We start from the raw sequence: 19444 nt of genomic DNA, 5'->3' as shown, positions 1-19444 counted from the left end.
TTATCTGCAGCCACCGTTTTAAGAAATACGGAAATCCAAAAAGTATCAAAATATATTTCTTGGTATTGGATAACACATCACTCTTTTACCATGAAAAATCCTCATCCTAGGTTTATCTAGGCTAGTATTCTAATATTTTGAAAGATGAAGGTAAAAAATTTATATCCAGAGCCCCTGAATAAGTATATTTCCAGGTAGCTAATAAACTGCCTCCTCCATCTGAGCCAGCCTGAGGTTTTGTTTTATTTCACTGAATTTTCTTGTCTTAACCTCCCAACTGGGTCAGTTAACATATATATTACTTCATTTGCTCTCATTTGATAATAATGAACATGTAAGAACGTCTACTGAGAAAAGGCTCAACAGGTAAACTTCGTCAAATGTGGGTGACTTTAAATGGCACATACTCCTTGAAGGGTCTAGATGTTTTTCCACCCACAGACTTTTTTTTTTAATAATAAATGTATTTTTTATTGGTGTTCAATTTGCCAACATACAGAATAACACCCAGCACTCATCCCGTCAAGTGCCCCCCTCAGTGTCTGTCACCCATTCACCCCCATCCCCCGCCCTCCTCCCCTTCCACCACCCCTAGTTCGTTTCGCAGTTAGGAGTCTTTATGTTCTGTCTCCCTTTCTGATATTTCCCACACATTTCTTCTCCCTTCCCTTATATTCCCTTTCTCTATTATTTATATTTCCCAAATGAATGAGACCATATAATGTTTGTCCTTCTCCGACTGACTTATTTCACTCAGCATAATACCCTCCAGTTCCATCCACGTTGAAGCAAATGGTGGGTATTTGTCGTTTCTAATGGCTGAGGAATATTCCATTGTATACATAGACCACATCTTCTTTATCCATTCATCTTTCGATGGACACCAAGGCTCCTTCCACAGTTAGGCTATTGTGGACATTGCTGCTATAAACATCGGGGCGCAGGTGTCCCGGCGTTTCATTGCATCTGTATCTTTGGGGTAAATCCCCAGCAGTGCAATTGCTGGGTCGTAGGGCAGGTCTATTTTTAACTCTTTGAGGAACCTCCACACAGTTTTCCAGAGTGGCTGCACCAGTTCACATTCCCACCAACAGTGCAGGAGGGTTCCCCTTTCTCCACATCCTCTCCAACATTTGTGGTTTCCTGCCTTATTAATTTTCCCCATTCTCACTGGTGTGAGGTGGGATCTCATTGTGGTTTTGATTTGTATTTCCCTGATGGCAAGTGATGCAGAGCATTTTCTCATGTGCGTGTTGGCCATGTCCATGTCTTCCTCTGTGAGATTTCTCTTCATGTCTTTTGCCCATTTCATGATTGGATTGTTTGTTTCTTTGGTGTTGAGTTTAATAAGTTCTTTTTTTTATTTTTTTATTTTATTTATGATAGTCACAGAGAGAGAGAGAGAGAGAGAGAGAGAGAGAGAGGCAGAGACACAGGCAGAGGGAGAAGCAGGCTCCATGCACCAGAAGCCCGACGTGGGATTCGATCCCGGGTCTCCAGGATCGCGCCCTGGGCCAAAGGCAGGCGCTAAACCGCTGCACCACCCAGGGATCCCAGTTCTTTATAGATCTTGGAAATTAGCACTTTATCTGATACGTCATTTGCAAATATCTTCTCCCATTCTGTAGGTTGTCTTTTAGTTTTGTTGACTGTATCCTTTGCTGTGCAAAAGCTTCTTATCTTGATGAAGTCCCAATAGTTCATTTTTGCTTTTGTTTCTTTTGCCATCGTGGATGTATCTTGCAAGAAGTTAATGTGGCTGAGTTAAAAAAGGGTGTTGCCTGTGTTCTCCTCTAGGATTTTGATGGAATCTTGTCTCACATTTAGATCTTTCATCCATTTTGAGTTTATCTTTGTGTATGGTGCAAGAGAGTGGTCTAGTTTCATTCTTCTGCATGTGGATGTCCAATTTTCCCAGCACCTTTTATTGAAGCGACTGTCTTTCTTCCAGTGGATAGTCTTTCTTCCTTTATCGAATATTAGTTGACCATAAACCACTTCTGGGTTCTCTATTCTGTTCCATTGATCTATGTGTCTGTTCTTGTGCCAGTACCACACTGTCTTGATGACCACAGCTTTGTAGTACAGCCTGAAATCTGGCATTGTGATGCCCCCAGCTATGGTTTTCTTTTTTAAAAGTCCCCTGGCTATTTGAGGTCTTTTCTGATTCCACAGAAATCTTAAAATAATTTGTTCTAACTCTCTGAAGAAAGTCCATGGTATTTTGATAGGGATTGCATTAAACGTGTAAATTGCCCTGGGTAACATTGACATTTTCACAATATTAATTCTGCCAATCCAACTCTTCAGAGTGTAGGGATAGAGGGAACATTCCTCAACATCTTAAAAGCCATCTATGAAAAGCCCACAGCAAATATCATTCTCAATAGGGAAACACTGGGAGCCTTTCCCTAAAGATCAGGAACAAGACAGGGATGTCCACTCTCACCACTGCTATTCAACATAGTACTAGAAGTCCTAGCCTCAGCAATCAGACAACAAAAAGAAATTAAAGGCATTCAAATTGGCAAAGAAGAAGTCAAACTCTCCCCCTTCACCGATGACATGATACTCTACATAGAAAACCCAAAAGACTCCACCCCAAGATTGCTAGAACTCATACAGCAATTTGGCAGTGTGGCAGGATACGAAATCAATGCCCAGAAGTCAGTGGCATTTCTATACACTAAAAATGAGACTGAAGAATGAGAAATTAAGGAGTCAATCCCATTTACAATTGCACCCAAAAGCATAAGATACCTAGGAATAAACCTAACCAAAGAGGTAAAGGATCTATACCCTAAAAACTATAGAACACTTCTGAAAGAAATTGAGGAAGACACAAAGAGATGGAAAAATATTCCATGCTAATGGATTGGCAGAATCCACCCACAGTCTTGTATGACGGTGCCACTTCACCATCCAGCTCTCACTGCTGGTGCCGCCTCCCCACAGAGGCCTTCCTGGGCACCACCTCACCACTGCTCTGATGCTTTCTCTACTGCCTGTTCTGTCATCTCTAAGCCCTCACGGCTAGCTGAAGTTATCTTCAAGTTCACTCATTTGAAGGCAGTAATCCCTCCCCAAAGGTGTAAAGCCCAGGAGAACAAGAACACTTCTGTCTTTTCTCTGAAGTATCCCCAGTACCTAGAGCACGGCTGGCACATAGCATGTACTTAAATAAACACTCAGTTGAAGAATTATGCATGCTTTTTACTTGTAAAACTGTTTTGAGTTTTACAAGTATCCTAATCTTTACTATGGTCTTTTGTTCACATTAGCATAAAATATACCTCATCTTTCCTTACAGGTCATTGACTTAACGACAATATTTACATTAAAATACATTAAAATGTGTGGGCATTTTTTTTAACCCTGAACTTAGTAAAGAAAACCCAAACAAAAATATAAAAGCTGTATAATTTAAAAGAACTAATTTTTTAAGATCTGACATAGGTAAGAAAATATAAATGCATTTAGTTACAGTAGTTCTTATAAATTCTTCACACCACCCAACTATACAGATGAAAATGCTATACAAACTACATTGAAAACTATTTCTGATTATATAGGTTAAAAGCAGTATGTGGCTGATCTCATGCAGACAATCACTAACAGGAGTTCTCACCTACCTTTCCACTTCTGACTTCCTCTAGAACATGTTTGCTTGGTATCTCATGAGCACAATACACTAAAGAGTTTCTTACATCTTGTTTTACTATGTTTTAATGCTGACATATGCTCAAACACACTTATACACAAAATGGACACATTCATTATCAAACCTCATTTAGTGAAAAATATTTACACACTTGATACCAAGCTTGGCGCTTGAAATGTAGAAATAAAATAAATATTCATAAAATACTTGTTCTTCTAAGCATGATGTGATTAGTGGGCAAGAAATAAAGTATCATTCAGGAGAAGAAAAAAAAGGTCTGACAGAAGTTTGTCTGAGGGAGCTATGGAGGTGAGGGGGAAAGCACCTCATCTCAGTAGAAACTTCAAGGAATGGTTCTCTCTTTCCGGGGAAAAGGACACTTGAGTGGAGGCTTATAGGATTAATTATATTAGTCTAGTAGAGAACAGGAACAGAAACAACAGCATGTGTGAAGGCCAAGAGGCAAAGACAGGTTGATACCTGAAAGTAACGGCAACAGCAAGAAGGCCCACTTGGCTGGCAGGTAGGTGAGGAGGGGAGAAGGGACTGGAGAGGCAGTCCCTCCATGACCTCATGGAGCACTGTGCAGTCACTGAACAGGTTCCAGCTGGAAGAGAATTTAAGATGGCTGAGAAGAGAGGCAGAGAAATCAATGAAGAGATATTGGTAGCTTTTCACAGGAGGATTGAAGTAGCCTGAACAAGGTCAGCAAAATAAAGAGGGTAAGCATATAATAGAGATATTTAAGAGGTAAAACTGTCAAGATGATGGTCAGACAGAGCAGTTGTGGTGAATGGAGGACTTAAGAATGACTCCCCAATGGCTCAGTCGATGGTAATACTCTTATCTAAGATATCAAATCCAGAATGAATCCCAGAGCTGAAGCATGCCAAGTTTGGTTCTGGATATCCTGGAACTGGAAGTGTCAAAGGACTTCTTAGAAGAGATATTCTAAGCAATTAGATATATGGGTCTGCAGGGCAGAAGAAGGATTTGGATGGTTAACAGGATATAGGTAGCAGCTGAAGATATGTGTATATAAGATCCCTCTGAGAGACCTTAAAATGAGATGAAATGAAACCTTAGAGACACTGGTGCATGGAAGTTCTTTCTACAAAGGCAATAAAGATGAAGAAGGAAGAGCAGACACTGGAGACAAGTGGATACAGGTCAAAGAAGAATTCTGGATGTGCCAAGTGTCTGAACATTTATTTGTTTTAAAGATTAAAAATAGGGGATCCCTGGGTGGCTCAGCAGTTTAGCACCTGCCTTTGGCCCAGGGTGTGATCCTGGAGTCCCAGGATCGAGTCCCACATCAGGCTTCCTGCATGGAGCCTGCTTCTCCCTCTGCCTGTGTCTCTGACTCTCTCTCTCTCTCTCTCTGTCTCTCATGAATAAATAAAACCTTTAAAAAAAAAGATTAAAAATACTTGTAACTATTTATGTATAACCAGTTAGAAAAAGTTAAAGATGCTGGAAAATATAAGAAAAATGATGCCACCTAATAGTGACTTCAGTATTAAATTAAGTGAACTCGACATTATCTGTTGCTGGAAGAACCCATAACCTTTGTCAGCCAGACATCAAACACCAGGCAGGATCAATCAATCTATAAATTGTTCAGAGGCAAGTAAATGGGTCCTTAGGGGGGAAAAATCAAAGTAAGTCTTTACCTTGCAATATATACCAACGTGTGTTTTGGATGAATAATACACAAAAGGAAGGAAGGGTAAAAACGAGGTTATTTTTTAAGATCTATTATACTAAAAGAGAATCAGAAGATGTAAAAATAAGTCAGTTCCCTATGGAATATTTTAATATGAACCCATGCAAGCACTATCCTGCTGGAAGAATATAAACATAAATATGCCCATGAGCTGTAGACAAGAACACAGAAAAGAGTCTAAGACCCAGAGAGCTGTCCACAGATTATGGGAAAACATCACAAGCAAAGAGGTTTGTCTGAGAAAATCTGACTGTGGACTTGAGAATAAGGACCAGGGTCTCAGCTGGCTGCTGTAAGCCAAATGAACAACTCTAGAGCCCAGAAAAAGCTGCTGCCAACCAAATGAACAACTCTAGAACCCAGAAAAAGCATGACCTGGGGATGGGCTAGGATGTCTACAGACTGAAGAGAGAAAAATGGCCTCCACTTACATCTAAGTTTTATGGTTCTAACTCATACTGTTCCTTCACAAAAAATTTATTGCAGAGGCTAATTCGGTATGTTTGATAACAAATTGAAAAACACTCGTTGTAGGCTGGGTTCTCTGGGGATGGACACTGTGGTGGAGTTAGGAGTACCCTGGTTTACTAAAAACTAACATCTGTGGAAGAGAAATAAGGAAGTAGGAGAGGACAGGGAGCCTCAGACCACCATGCAGAGCTGAAAGTCTTTGCCAGCCTAGCAGAAGCTCCAGAGCAAAGAGGGCGCATTACAGGCGTCAGACATTCCTGAAAATAGCTAGGTCCTTGTTGCTGGCTAGCGATGAGAAGAGGTGAGGAGAGGGGACTACGGCTGGAGAGCTGAAGGCATTTATAGCCTCAGGCTGCCCTAACCCTGCTCTTTGCAGCTGGGTAGCAAATTCTTTCTTGAAGGGCAATGTAAGCAGCACTCTCTCTATCTACCACAATAATCTTCCAATTATTAATTAGAATATGTTCATCACATCAAGAGGCTGAAGTACTAAGAGCAGTGCACCCTACCTCAGGGATACCATCTCTGCTGGCATTGTTTCTTGTCAACGGGCTGCTGCCTCATGTTACTGAAGCTTAAGCCTGTTGAGTTCTTCCAGTTCTCTTTCTGCCTTCTTTTTCACTCTTCCTGAGTGAATGGTACAGCAGTGACTCAGTGTCCTACTTTCTCATGTATTCTGCACCAAGGGCATGGGGCACCCCAGCTGCATTCCAGCATCATCTTCTGAACCCATCCTACTACTTAATTTTAAAACATCATATAGAAGATGCTAAGAGAATTACTCCACAGAGTAATAGATCTACTGGACTAGATGAATGCTTGGCATGCCCACTGTTCTTCAGACCTTTACTTTAGTCAGGAAACCAATTTGGCTCTGAATCATCCTTTTCAACTTTCCAAAATGCTTATCTGTCTCCTTGATTTGGGTTTCTTTTCTTAATGAGTAATAGAGAAAAATGTCTTTTTAATATAAAGAAACCTAAAAAACACAGCAAGATGATGTGTGTCTAGATGCCTGGATATTGCCATTCACCACTAGTAGTCTGCAACTTGTTCTGAGGTCAGGCCTATTATCATCACCACTTCTGGATAAAAGTTTTCAGATTTATAAAGTGGATGTACTTTAAAGACACTCGAAAATAAACTCTAAGGTTTGGATATGAAACAAAATGCCCAAAGTCTGAGCTACTAAAAACATTCCCAAATGGACAGAATCTTACATAACTCAAAGGTGGAAACACCACCCACACACTGATGCTTCTTTTTTGTACCCAAATATTCCAAGGACCATTTTTTATGCATTAAAGTCTCTGAAGTCAATAAAAATAAAGCCCCACATGCCAATCTGTGTCCAAATGCTAAGCCTGTCCCACAGATAGTCCCAGATGAAGCCTACCTTTACTGAGACAAATACATTATGGCATTTCTACTGTAGCCGATATTCTAAGTTACAATACTGTGAATGCTACATAAGCTATTGATATCTTGTTTGTAGTTTCACTAGAGAGTAAAATAAAAAAATTTCAAGAAAGCCACACAGTGTGAATAAATATTACTTTTCTGAAAAACACATGGCTCTGTTTAATGCTCAGTGCTCAGCTGCATCTATATGGTAATCCATTATAGCACACTTGAAATCAAAATTAGGTATTACTACTGATCGGCACATCAGGGAATCTGTCATTCTTTTAACTGATTATCCATAGTTCTTTTTGCTTCAGAACCTACTGCATGACCAGGAATAATGTGAAATGTAAGCTGGAGTTTATACAAGATGCTATAGTGTACTTTAAAACTGCTGATCTTTGTTTAATTTGTGTGGGAAACATTTTTTCCCCAAATTATTACCAGATGATTGCAACATATCCCAGTAGATTCACACTGATTTTGATTCCACTTAGAAAGGTAGGACGATGAAGAATGAGGACAAGATTATATCCTAACTCATGTAAGGTAATCTACCAAAACAATGACCAACTAAACTTGTTGTGTCCAGAAATAGGGAGCACAGGGTGCAACTCTCCCTGAAACTAGCCACATGACCTAAGGGTTCAAGGTAAAGGAAGTACTGACTGGGGAAAAAATAGGGAGTTTGTTTTAAAAGGACATTAAGTCTTAGTTACTTGATCTTTTGAGTTATAAATGGTCAGAAAACTTCTGACAACTGGGCACTTAGGTCAAGACGACACCAGGCCACCAGGACAGTCTGGTTTCAGACAGACTCATGGGAGGTGGAGGCTGGCAGTGCTGATGCTTCAGGATAGACCTACATGGAGGGTAATTTGTTCTTTAGCCATCATGGGTCTAGCCACACACACATCTCTTACTAACAATGACTTGATCTTCCAGTGTGAACAAAATATCTGTATTAAACTCTGGGTGTCAACACTTGTTTGATAACCTAAAATTTAAGAGAAATGAGTTAAAAATAAGAACTGCATAATGTTAAATATAAGATGGCTATATTTTTAGCCAAAACGGTAGTGCTTTTTTTCTTATATGGCAATTTCTTGCAGAACAGTGCATTATCTATCTAATTGCTAGCCACATTGTTACAGGGCAAGGAAAGTACAGCTCATCTCATTATATTCTTTTCAGTCTTTAAGACCAAACTGAACCATTACCTCTTCAGAAGGGCCCACTTCAACCATACATCTCACCTAACCCCTCACCAGCATGCCTCTCGGCTAGATGAACACAGGGCCTACCCCATTGCTAGGTGCTAGATTCCTTGAGAGAAGGGACCCTCTTGTATCCCCAACCCAGAACAGTGCCTGGCTCATCATGTTTCTTAATAAGCACTGCATACACAAAGAGACGAATGAGTGAAAAATGAAAAAGCAGAAGACAATGGGAATTCTGATTTTAGTTCACATGTACAGGCAGACACAAGGAAATTCTCCAGTTTAAGGAAGGTAATACTCTAACATGGTAGAAACCCAGAAACTGGCAAATAGGCATTTGATAAAGATAACTGAGCATGCAATTGTGCTTCTAAACATTACAGTAAACCTTAATGCTTGATTACATCATTACTTGAGAGGCAATACTTTTCTCAGCTAAGGTAAAAATGAATGAAAATATTTCAAAAGAGAGACTAAAATACAGGACAAAGACACTTAAAGGATATATGGAATGTAATAAAAATGGAGGCATATTTAATTTCTCCCTCTTATATTTTAGAAAATAACCAATATTAAAATGGTGAAAACCTCATTAAGCAATTAAAATCCAGAAAGGGTAAAGGATCCAATCTATAACCAAAACTTAGAGAAATTACTGCTTAAAGCACAGATGAAATTGCTAGGCATCAGTCATTAGGGTGAGTTGGTGCCCCTCCCATGAAAGTAGAACATAGCCAGAATATGTAGTAAAGGAGGAGACTCTCCTAGAGAGAAATGGAGATTCCTTCTTTTGAACAAGAGATCTGCTGAAATAGGGTAAATTTTTTTAGAATTTGAGTCACGTTCTTAAAAGATCCAGGACACTGAATCTTTTTTAAAATCTTGGAAAATAAAGAAAATGATGATGCACAAATAAGCAACATGCTGAAATCAGAAAATATTACATGGAGATGCAAACACAGAAAAAATGAATCTACAGTTTACCACAGGGTCCCCCAAGTGTAACGCTGTGCATCACAAGGCCTCCCTAGAACTAAACAGGTTGAACAGAGATAAATACCAAGATACAGTACGTTTAAAGTTGTAAATTCAGTATAACTAAAAATCCTACAGAAACCTACAAAAACGGGCAGCCTGGGTAGCTCACTGGTTTAGTGCCACCTTCAGCCCAGGGCATGATCCTAGAGACCCAGGATCGAGTCCCACATCAGGCTTCCTGCATGAAACCTGCTTCTCCCTCTGCCTGTGTCTCTGCCCCTCTCTCTCTCTCTCTCTCTCTCTCTCTCTGTCTCTCATGAATAAATAAAATCTTTAAAAAAAAAAAGAAACCTACAAAAACAGAATATGTATGAAAGAACAAAAATCAGACTAATCTCAGTTTTTTTCCTCTGCAACATTAAGCTTCAGAAAACAGTAGTCAATGTTAACTGTAAGCCAAGCCAATGGGCACCAGAATACCACCAATACAGAAGTCCCAAAGCAGACCAGGTACTTACATAAGAATCCAGCACATGATAAAGATAGCTAGAGTAAACTATAACTATTTTAAAAAGAAAACAAAATTCAGAATTTTGAGGAAAAAAAGATTATTATTCAGAAAGTATATAATCAGCTATATATGTCTGAAGCTAAAAGAAAGATATTCTATAGCTGGAAGTATACCTGCCACATATCTCCCTTTCTTGACATACTAAGCAAATTCATATTCCAGCAAATACAGAGAATAATCAAACAATCCAAAAACAAAGGTAAGGGGTATAAACACTGTGACAGTGAACTAGATTTATATAATAGGAGTTAAGGTGGTTATGAAAACTAGAGTAAATCTTCAAAATGATTAACCTAAGAAAAATAACATTCTAAAAATACTATTTTTATTTATTTTTTTAAAAGATTTTATTTATTTATTCGTGAGAGACACACAGAGAGCACAGAAAGAGGCAGAGACATAGGCAGAGGGAGAAGCAGGTTCCCTGCAGGGAGCCCGATGTGGGACTTGATCCCAGGGCCCCAGGATCATGACCTGAGCCAAAGGCAGATGCTCAACCACTGAGTCACCCATATGCCCCTCTAAAAATACTATAATAAAACAATCTGTACACAAAATATTTAAAACAGCTGAGAAGCGAGAAGTACAAAAGATACACAGGGTTAAAGTAAAAGCATAGAGCTATCATCAAGTACCGCTTTTTTTTCATATAAGTAATTAGAAGAAAAAAGTTTTGAATAGTATTTTGCTAATTTAAATATAATTATTGGAATGATAGAAAATAGAAAGTAAATTTTCCAAATCATAAAGTATATTCCATAAAGTGAAAGTGACCTCCCCCAGAAAACAAAAGAGGAAAATACCCCAAAAATGTTGATTATCACATACAAAAATCATAAATACAAATAGATTAAATTCCTTTACCAAAGACCAAGTTAGCCAGAACTGGCTTTCAAAATCAGAAAGGTTAACAATGAAGTACAGAAAATAACATATCAGGCGTGCATGAGCACAAACACACAGCAAAGTAGTATCACTATCAAGTGAAAAGGCTTTAAGGAGGACAACAGGAATCACTTCAAATAGATTAAAAATGTAATTCACAATATACTAATACAATCCTTTGGGCAACCAATAACCAATAACACAGTATGAAAAAAGTACATAAAAATAGAACACATGCAGTAACTGAGGAGAAATACATTTAGGAGATTTTAATGTATTCTATCTTCGACAGATAAAACAGGCCATATAGTGTAATACAACATCTTTGAATATAGTGAAGAGAGTGGTTAAATATATATATGTAGAGAGATAAAATTTCACTTCACAGACAGAAACATTCATGAAAATTTACCAAATTAACCAAAATTTATTTTTCTAAGCCATGTGAATAAACCCTCAAAGTAGGAGTTGCACAAGTCACAAGCAAACTCCATGTATTGCACATCCACCTTTGAGAGTTTAAACTAAAAAAATTTCCAAGCACTTGAGGGATTTTAAAACATTCTTGTGAGCAACACTCAGGTTTAAAAAAAAAAAAAAAGACTGTAATTACAGACAAAAGATCATCAACAATGTGAATGCTATATAGAACAAAAACTGGTCAAAGCTGAGAAAGAGGCAAATCTGTAGAGTTTAATTTTCTATAATACCAGAATGAAATAAACAAAAATAAGTTTTCAACTCAAAAAGTTAATAAAAGGTGATTTTTAAGGAAGAAATAAATAAAAAAGAAAAGAAAATTTCACAACAAAAGCATCTCCAAGTACTGCAAATCACTAAGCTATTAGATGGAGATCTGAATTTGTAGTAGTATAGGTAATTAAAACAAAATTTTCTCTAAATCAACCATTTATTAGACTCATTAATAAGTATTGTTAAGTGTCCCTTTTGTGCCAGATACCATGTAAGGGATCAGAGATAAAATGACATAGGATACTGTTCCTGCTCTAAGTGATAGTCCTGAGGGGAAAAGACAAGAATATCAGGGCTGTCAGTACATGTGCAAGGAAGTGAGCACAGACAAGGCACACTTCCAAAGGGAGATCACCTTTGAACTGAATCCTCAAGGGTACACTGGAGTAACCCAGGCAGTAGGGGGCATTTTAGGAAAAAAAAAAAAAAAAAAAAAAAACAAAAAAACCCTGCTGCTTTGTGACCAGTAGGAGCAAAAGTAAGGTGCGTGACAAGAGATGGAGAGGCAGGCAGACGCCAGATCGAGGGCCTTTGAACATCTTGGTGGGGGTTCAGTCTTCATCTTAAAGGCCACGGGAATCAGAATTACATTTCACAAGAATTCCAAGTAGGTGAGGGAGACAGAAGGGGGCAGAAGATCACAGATCAAAAGACTAGTTAGTTAGCAGGATACTCAAGTAGGAGGAAGAGTGATGCTCTGCACAAAGGCTGAAGTAGTGGGAAAAGAGGGTATTCAAGAGCACCAGCATAAGACATACAGACCATGGAGTGGATAAAAGTACTATCAATATTGATCAAAATTGATAGATACAGATCGGAAACTATTTTCATCATACTAAAAATGCAATATTCCAAAACACAGAAATGTAGGCACTTGGTCGGTTGTTTTTTTGCTTTGCTTGAGATCATGCAAAGGTCTAGTATCTTTTTAAAGAAAATCAAATTGCACTAGACTCTACTTTTAAGTAGTAGCTATCCAGAGATCTTCACAAATCTCCAAATTAGTAACATGTAATTCTACACATGATATATGGTTTCATTCTGAGTAAAATACTCATCAAAACAGATTCAAGAGAGGTCTTCTTTTCATACAAGGATCTTACATGGTAAATCTCAGGCACAAGCAAACATGCTATACTTTTCTTCATTTCATACAAGCTTCTATTTTCTGGCTAAAAACTGTATTTTTCAGGTCTCTTCAATTTTGGGACCAGCACAACCAGTTAGTTATCTTTTCTGTGCCATTTTTTTTCACAAAACAAAACAAAAAAAATCACTTCCAGAGAGTTTCCAGGTAAGTAATGAGTAGAAATTAACAAAGTGTCAGTTAGATGCCACCTTATAGTTTCTGCCATCCTGGAATCTTAGAGGATTTAAACGTTTGCCTCAACGCAATTGGCTCAGGACTGGCCACTCCGCCAAGTTCACTCAGCAAATGCCCAAAGTCTGCAAGAACAGTTGGTGCACTGCACGCAGACTTTATAAGCCAGAGTCTCCTTCCAACCAGGCCAGTGTCACAAGCACATCAAACACTAGATGTCACTCTGTACCAGACACCACACTACACATCCAAACAAAATAAGCCATAGAAAATTTATACCATATGTTTGTACAAGTCTCTCCTAAATTTATTTAAAAAAAAAAAAAAACAACTCATCCAAACTGTGTTAACACACTAATTTCAAACCAATTTAAAGGGAGAGGAAAAGCTCCTTACATATCTTCTGCTATTCTAACAATAAACACAACATGCTATTGTGAATTTTCTATATATTTTGCCCTGATGCCATTTCTACCATGTGCCCTTAAAAGGATTCTTGGAATCATCTGTTAGTGCTGCCTTCCAGGGGCCCTGTTCCCTAGGGTATCAATTACCAATGAGTCAAGTAGCACACTACATGAGAGAGGGGCGGGCATGCCAGGAAGCTCAGGGCATCTGGGCTGCAACAGATAATCACCAGAATGTAATTTCAGACTTCCACAAACATGTCTCCAGTTTCCTTTCCCCCAAGGTGAATTGGGTAATTCAATATATCCTGTTGGGTCAATCCCAACTTTCTTACCTATAAGTTTCAAGGCATAAGGAAAACTGTAGTCTTAAATATTAAATTTAAAAGTTAAAACATCCATTGAAAATTTTCAACTTAGACACTTGTAGTCTAATTCAAATTATTAACATGCTATAATAAGGTAATCAAATTTTAACCACAAGCAATGCATTCAAAGAATCCTCAGAAAAGACTGGATGTTTATATTTTGTTTCCACTTTCCCATCTGCAGAGATCATAAACATTTCATGATTCAAAGCGGACACCAGTATAACCACAGGCTATAGAAACAAAAGGCCTGGGCCCTATGTTTTATTATCCCCCCAGTATCCATTATAGGGCACAGAACGGAGGAGTGATTTCTGAGCTAACTCACCACCACTGGCAACCCGTGAGACAAATGAGAAGGGGCATGGCGGGCCATACGGGCCTCTACTGTGTGCCTGTAGAGGGGCCTTAAGGATTGTCATGGAGCAGATCACACTGTGCCATAACAACACTGCCATCATCTGGAGCTGTTCCCAACCATGGGCTCAACATTAATAAAAACAAGTATGACTAACGTTATGAAGCCAGAACACTTACATACATACCTCTATTATCATTTAAAATATATAAAACACATTAAAATATACCCCTGATGTCATAAAAAGTGACCTAACATTCTGGTCAAGGTAACCAGTGGTACTGACTATGCTTGTCAGCTAGAATTCAGGACAGCTTTGAGGGTTGGAGATGGGTGTCTCTACTGGCTCAGTTCTTTTTAAAATGTTCTCCAGGAAATGTGAACTAACACTAGGTTTGTTTTGTTGTTGTTGTTTTCCAATTGTAATCAGTCATTTAGAATTATTGCAGTGACCCAGGAGCTGCATTCAAAGTTGGCAGCATTCTTAAAAAAAAAAAAAAAAAAAATCCATGGATAAGCACCCAAACATTTGAAATCCTCAATAAGAACTTAAATTCCAAGGATTTAAGAAGAATCTGTTTTTCTTGTTCATTTTATTTGTACTTGTCCCTCCTCCACTCAAAAACAGTAAAGTGGTCCTTGTGGGAAAAAGAATAAAAAGCAATAACAACATGAGAGGTTTGTGGAAGGAAGTCCTTCACCTCAGCATGAGAAGGAGGGAGTAGTGTGGAAGTATTTTTGCACACTGGACAGTCTAAAATAAATAATGACAAATAAAGCAAAGGAGAGCAGGGGCTGTGGAAACTAGTTAATTGCAAAACTACAATTCTGCTGCCTTGCTATGTGGTATTTGCTTGTAAGAAAAGGCGTTAGCCATTGTATAAAGAAAACAAAAGGATTGTGACTTAATACTGCAGGATACCTGTCCTGAATATGTGGATTTGTCTATAATTCAGCCCAAGCTTTTCCACTGAACCTCTGTGGGAGCTTTGGATTCATTTTCATCTGCAGAGTTACAAAAGATACGCAGTTCCACCAAAAGAAGGAGAAAGAAAGCAGGGGAAGGAAAATGAGGTGGGGGGAGGGGCAAGGAGAAATGGAAACAAACACCTCAGCATTTTTTTTTAATCCTATGATATTCATAATTCTAGTTTTTCTTCAGGAAATTTACCTCCATTTTCAATATCTGAGGTAGGATGATGCTATTAAGTGTGAAGTTATAAATAATTTCCATCTATATTGGAAATAAAATCAAAACTCAAATTATTAATAGCAAATACAAAGCAATCCTACAGAGAGTGAAAAGGAGCCATTCGTTTCACCTTCTTTTGCACGACTCTGGGCACTGCACTAGATCCAGTAGAGGTATTATTATCAGAGAAGATAGCAAAAATCCTTTCCCCCTATTCTGAGGAAAAGAATTAGAGACTCAATCTATTTATAATCTCACTTGGAGCAATAAAGAACAAGAGACCCAGTGCTGAATTCCATTAAAGTAAGACAACTTCCACTATAGCCCTGGTTTCACTGCCAGTCAACTGTGACTCCCAAACTAACTACTTCCAGCAAGACTCCATGTGCATGAGTCCTGTCTCCAATCCAGCGTTACTTCCACACCAGAGAGAGGGAAGGGAGATGGTAAGACAAGAGGCCTATAGTAAATTTCAAACAACCAAACTTCATCTTTAATAGTAAAGGAAAAACAAACACCAGTGACCATAGTATATTATTCCCCTTTCTCTGCCCCTGAAGAAGCAAGCCCACAGTTCATCGGCACTCTCTGGGTAGCTCCCCTGCTACAGTTTGTCCCCAGTGCCCATGCCTCTTCAACCTGGATGTCCTCCCACTGAAGCAAGGGAGAAGCAGAAACAGCATACAACATCCTGAGATGACACTGTGTTTTCTTTATCTTGGGGTGAGGAGTGTGGGTGCAGGGAAGGTGGCAGCTGTGACGGGGAGATGAAGTACTACTTAATTTGGCCATTATTTAAAGTATTATTTTCATCCTAAAACAAGGATGAAAAGAGTAGAATGAATCTGTGTGTGGCTTTTCAAGTTTGTGTTTGTGTACGGCCACTCTGGAGCCAAGCTTCTCCAACTGGAGGAAAAGGCACATTCCACCTAGCCAAGGGCACTTTGGTCACAGTGCTTGAGAAGCCCAAGGAAACCATCTCAGTAAAAACCTAAACCTTAAGTCCCCTGTCCTACAAGGACACAAATGTGCAACGTGTTGAGGATTTCACCAAGTGTTTAACAAGGCAAAATAAGCCTTTCTAATGAGGCAACAAAGCTCTGTTGATAGACTATTGAGCTTCTCTGTCTAATCAGGGGCCACTAGGCATATGAGGCTATTTAATTTTAAATTTTAAATCAAATGAAATTACTTAAAATTAAAACTTCAGTTGGTCACAGCAGCTACATTTCAAGCACTGAACAGTCCACTTGGCTAATGGTTACCTAATTGGATAGCATCGATAAAGAACATTCCCATCATTTCAGAGAGTTCTATTGAACAGAGTTGCCCTAGAGAAAAAGCAACTGAGATGTTAAGATCTGCAAAGGCTAGTCAGAGTTAAGTCGACTTAATATTTAAAACTAAGTGGAAGCGTGAAATTAAATTTCATGCTAAAAGACTTGCCTGTGAATTTCCTGATTTGTAGTGTTGTGGATTGTTAGAGCTGGAAGAAACCTCAAGGCTATCCAGTCCCACTCCTCCACATTACAGACAAGGAAGCCAAAGTAAAGAAAGGGCAATACTATATGTTAGCAAATCAAATTTCAATAAAAACAAATTAAAAGGAAAAAAGAAAGGGCCAGTACCAACCTCAAGGCCACACAGCTTGGCAGTATCAGTGTCTGATCTAAAGCTACTTTCTTCCTATTTCTTTTATCCAGAGAGGTTTAGGTGAGAAAGAAAGATGTTTTAACATAAAAATAACAAATAACTCCATGGGGGAAGAGAATTTAAGAGCCTTTAATCCAACAATAAATATAAACAGGTGCAAATCACTGCAAGGGCTACAAAGGATTATACCTAATGGTTGCTGGCCTCAGGAACTTTACAGTCTTACTAAGAAGCTAAGACACAGCCACCTTCAGGGAAAACTAAGAACATCCAGCTACAATGAAATGGTAACTAGCAGGAGTCTATTATACAAGTTCACAGAAAAAAGTGGGCACGTCTAGCTGGAGTTGCCAAAAGAATCAGTGAATCTGAACAGAGCCTGAAAGTATGGGCCAGATGACAAGTAGAGCAAAGGGCAATCCCTGAAAAGAGAATTGCATAAACCAAGAGGCAGATGTAAAACTATGCAAAAAGAGGTAAAGGGGCAATAAGCAAAGCAGTATGTGTGTGAGAGAGCACTTCCACAGAACAATATCCCCAACAACACGTGAAAGAAAAATATATGGGGACCTCAGAGTGACTCAGAGTGTTAGCCCAGCTTGGGCCACATTTTACAGGTTATAAAGAACCTATTCAGGTCTCTAGGAAGGAAAAAACAGGGCTTATTTAATCTAGTGGGGTAATATTGGATAAATCTAAAACTAAGGAATCTAGAAGTCAAGTGTCCTGTATATCTGTGATTTCTAACTCTGTGATATTTGAAAAATATATAAATGAGTAGCATTCAGAGGCCAACATGTGTAAGCTTCGAAAATTAAACCTCTTCTGTCAATGCATATTTTAATAAGGGGGGAGGGGAAGGAAATGCCTTGCTATCAAATCCTAGAATTTTCTCAACCATATATGAGTAACTCCAAACTACTGCATTTCTGTACTAAAAGGAAATGGCATATCACATGGAAGACAGCTCAAAACAATATCTCTGTTGTTGTTAATATGCTCTTATTGTCTATATTTTTGATGCTCTGACATCTAGGCCTTTGCTGACCTCAGAGGGACTATCCCTTCCAGGGTTAGCTAAGTCATACACACAGTCAGCACCTCCCAACATGCCTTTAACAGGCAAATCAACCAATCCAAAATTCAGTCCGGCAACCACCTCCTTTGATAAACTCTGATACGTGGGACACTATCCTCCTGCTCAAATCACCTGGGGACTAGGTACAAGACAACTAGGGGCCACCTCTACAGCCTAGAGCCTGCCAAAATTATTCAAACTATCCAATCCTAAATCTGCTTAGCTTGCTTACCTTGCCTTGCCCATTACTTCCCTCAAAAATCACAATAAACATCCCACTCTCAGTTCTGTGTGCTCTCTGGTGCTTTTCTCCATAGCCCTGCTTGCATGACATGCCTACTGTGCCTATCTTACCATAACTGATTAAAACAAATCCTATGTACCACTAAAACAACTTCTCAACTACTGAATCCAGACGGTTCTCAGAGTTAAGTGAATTATTTGACCTTGAAGTCCATTCACCAGATGCCTTACATTTCTACATCAGCCCTCCTTCTCCCCTATGCAAGTAGCTACCTCAAGGGCTGCCACTACAGTATCACTTCTACAAAGGGACACTTAGAATTTTCTGTGACTGAGAGTTATTCCTGGAGCTCTGGAATAAGTTCATTGTTACCAGTGGTAACTTCAGTTAGCATGAAATGTTACATATGCTGAATGAGGGCATGGGGTTCTGTGTAACCTGTGCACTGCCATATCTCTAGCACCTAGAAATGTGCCTGAAACACAGAGCTGGCACCCAGTAAATGTGTGTAATAAATGAATGAACTATCCAAGAATAGATACATATTGGCATACATGGCCTGTAGAATACAGCTTCAAAAGCAGAATATTGAGACTTCTACATGGTAGGTGGCATGGCACTGAGTTAAGAAAATGGGTTCTGCAATTAGACAAGAGGTTAAATTTCTATCAACCATTTGATAGATGTGCAATCTTGGGCAAGTCACCTACAACAACAAAGACCTCACTCTTCCATCAATAAAAACTAGGAAGACAGAATCTACTTCAGAAGGAAAGGATGACACAAGATGGCCATTTAAAACACTTATATTGTGGTCAAGATGGCAATGTAAATTAATTTTAGGAGGTTCCACACCATCATCCACCCACTGCCATTTGAAACACACAGCAATGACAGATGAAATACGTTTTTTAAAAAAGTAAAATTAACAAGTGAATCTCAGCTAAAAAAAAAAAAAAAGACAAACATCCCCATGAACCAGCAACCACTGAAACTCTAAGTGATGCACAGATTTGCAGCCATAGGCAAAGGTGTCTAGAGGTCAACTTCAAGGAGTATAAGGGCTCCCACTGGAGATAAAGGCAGATGGAAAGGTCTGTCCACTGCCTGAAACTGCAACTTCAACTGGACTGGCAGCCTTGATTGCACACCAC

The 19444-nt window shown here is 38.9% G+C and overlaps 1 protein-coding gene across 8 annotated transcripts in view; it reads right to left on the bottom strand.

Moving 5' to 3' along the window:
* RALGAPA2 (Ral GTPase activating protein catalytic subunit alpha 2) overlaps positions 1–19444 on the bottom strand; it is a 327065-nt gene that overhangs the window by 255143 nt on the left and 52478 nt on the right. Inside the window, exon 1 of one of the 8 annotated variants that reach the window (XR_005377491.1) lies at positions 4142–4262. The exons of the other annotated variants lie outside the window; for them this stretch is intronic. The gene's annotated coding sequence lies outside the window, so the exon portion shown is untranslated. Of the gene's footprint in view, positions 1–4141; positions 4263–19444 lie in introns of those variants that run through there. 8 annotated transcript variants of the gene reach the window in all.

Source organism: Canis lupus, chromosome 24 (genome assembly GCF_011100685.1).
Source record: "Canis lupus familiaris isolate Mischka breed German Shepherd chromosome 24, alternate assembly UU_Cfam_GSD_1.0, whole genome shotgun sequence".
NCBI classification, from domain to species: Eukaryota; Metazoa; Chordata; class Mammalia; order Carnivora; family Canidae; genus Canis; species Canis lupus.
This window is presented reverse-complemented; position numbering and strand designations above follow the sequence as displayed.